This window comes from Camelina sativa, chromosome 14 (genome assembly GCF_030686135.1).
Source record: "Camelina sativa cultivar CO46 ecotype springtype chromosome 14, ASM3068613v1".
Taxonomy (NCBI): domain Eukaryota; kingdom Viridiplantae; phylum Streptophyta; class Magnoliopsida; order Brassicales; family Brassicaceae; genus Camelina; species Camelina sativa.
In genome coordinates this window covers 32907975-32910690 of record NC_141893.1, presented here as the reverse complement: position 1 = coordinate 32910690, position 2716 = coordinate 32907975, and the positions used below count along the sequence as shown (strand labels likewise).

Sequence of the window (2716 nt, the reverse complement as noted above, 5' to 3'; positions counted from 1 at the left end):
GTCCCTCCTGCTGTGCAGAATAACAACTTCAAAATCAAAAGTGGTCTGATCTCCATGATCCAAGGGAACAAGTTTCACGGGTTGCCTATGGAGGATCCACTCGATCACCTGGACGAGTTTGACCGTCTGTGCAGTCTCACCAAGATCAATAGAGTGAGTGAGGATAGTTACAAATTGCGACTCTTCCCATTCTCCCTGGGAGATAAAGCTCATCAATTGGAGAAAAATATTTCCAAAGGATCCATCACCACTTGGGATGACTGCAAGAAAGCATTCTTGGCAAAGTTCTTCTCCAACGCCAGAACAGCACGTCTCAGGAATGACATCTCTGGTTTCACTCAGAAGAGCTCAGAATCATTCTGTGAAGCCTGGGAACGTTTCAAGGGTTACCAGAGCCAATGTCCACACCATGGTTTCAGCAACGAGTCACTGCTGAGCACTCTATACCGTGGTGTGCTTCCAAAAATCCGCATGCTGCTCGACACTGCTTCTAACGGTAACTTCCTGAACAAAGACTTTGATGACTATGATCGCATAGTTAGAGGAGATGCTGGCTCTGAGGAGAAGTACAAGAGGGACCTTAAGACTGTCAACGACAAGCTTGATCGCCTCTCGCTAAGTTAGCAAAAGACCATCCACTTCGTATCTGAGGATGACCATTTCCAAGTTCAAGATGGGGAGGGTGATCAATTTGAAGAGATCATCTATGTCCAGAATCAAGGTGGTTACAACAAAGGTTACAACCCCTATAAGATGAACCCCAATTTATCTTACAGGAGCACCAACGTTGCAAATCTCCAGGATCAAGTGTACCCTCCTCAGCAGCAATAACAAGGTCAACAGAAACCTTTTGTGCCTTACAATCACGGATTCGTGCCTAAACAACAATTCCAACAAGGTTATCAGGCTCCCTCAGGACCACCGCCAGGATTCCGCCCTCAACCAGTTCAGCTTACTCCAGCTCTTGTTTTAATATACTTGGTTTTTTGAAATTCTTTCATATTATAGTGACATATTATTGACATTGCTATAACAAACCAATTTAGCGTGTTTATAGTTTCTAACTTTAATATCAAGTTTCAATATTTTAAAAACATTTCAAAATAAATTATTTAAAGTTATTATATTATATAAAATTATAAAATTCAACAAAAAGTATGAAATTGATTTTAAATATTCAAATTTTGACCCGTTAATCAGTAAATTTTTTAATTCAATAGATATTATTTTTAAAGAATAATATTAATAAAAATTGATATTTTGTAGATTGAATCATTTATATTTGTTTTTAAAAATTCAACTTATGGTATATCCGGAAATAAAACTATTTTTTAATTATAATAAATAATATGATAATTTATTTGTTTCACAAAATAGACTCATATATAAAAATGAGAGGTGAAGTATAATAATAATTAACAAATTAATATGTTAAGTTAGATATCAAAGAATTTTGCTTGATGAATAATTTAATAAAGAAAATTTATATGGTAAGTTAGATGATATCAAATGATTATTTAGAATATTCTCTTTAATATTTTTAAAAACAATAAATCCAGACTATACAAATAGTATAAAACTTAATCTATAACCTATTTATAACCAACTTATTAAAATTATATAGTATACAAAACAATGTTATGACCGGCTCTATTTTATTATATATAGGGGAAGCTCAATGAGTTATGTGAGAACCTGAGAATAAGAACCTACTCTGTGCTCAAATTAGGTTATTATATAGGGGAAGCTCAATGAGTTGTGTCCGATGACCGGCTCTGTGCTCAACTTAGACAAGTTTGGGGGCACATGTATTGCACTCCATTAGAACAAAGTGATAGAATTTGAGAATCCTTTTAGAGGAATTTTTCAAATACCACAATTTAACTTTTTTAAAAAAATATTTGTTATTAATTTATTTTTCAAAAATATTATAAATTTTATCTTTAAAAAAATAGAAATCTGTAAATTGATTTTTAAGGTGTTAAATTTAATATTTTAGGTTTTTGTTGACTATTTTAAATTTAGGATAGCTGTAGGTTATAGGGTTAGGTGTTTAAATTTAGTTATTACTGTTGAAATTTAAGTTTTAGCTTTGTGGTATTTTGAAAAATAGATTATAATTGTATTTTTTAGAATAAAACTAAAAATAGTATTTTTATTTTAAGAAAGTCATTTTAGCTGTATTTACTAGAATTATCCATACTTTTAAGAGGTTATTGATTCATAACTTACTTGAGTCAACATTTACCTTTCTCTTTTTGCAGTTTTCTTGTATTATTGTATATATATTAATATGTATAACTAATAAGTTACGAATATTCATGAATAAAATAATCGGAATGCATCCTTGCCTCCTTGATGAGTTCATGAATAAAAACTGTCCGGTTCTCTACGCTTCTTGATGAGTTCCAGGTGCTTAGTGCCTCCTTGCCTCCTTTCATCTTTCCCAAAATCTCTCGGACGTCCAATGTGAAGGCTGATTGTTTAGCTCATTCTTCTAGATTGTTATTGTCGGAAACGATTTTTGTAAACAACTTTCCTTCAGTTTGGGCAACCAATCTAGGAGTTCTATTTTAATTATTGTTAGGTTGAAAAAAAAAAATCGGAATGGTTGATATTAAAAAAGTAGATATAAAGAAATTTGTTTTAAAAAACTAATTATAGATAGAGAAATTCTTCAAAATGCCACACTTTTAAGTTTTGTTGCCAAAAATAC

General features: G+C 32.0%; 1 non-coding gene across 1 annotated transcript; it reads right to left on the bottom strand.

The window, feature by feature from the left end:
• Positions 1–309: 309 nt before the first annotated feature.
• LOC147928945 (small nucleolar RNA R71) lies at positions 310–416 on the bottom strand. Its single transcript, XR_015581037.1, has one exon. It is a non-coding gene; the product is annotated as a small nucleolar RNA R71 (small nucleolar RNA).
• Between the last annotated feature and the right edge of the window lie 2300 nt (positions 417–2716).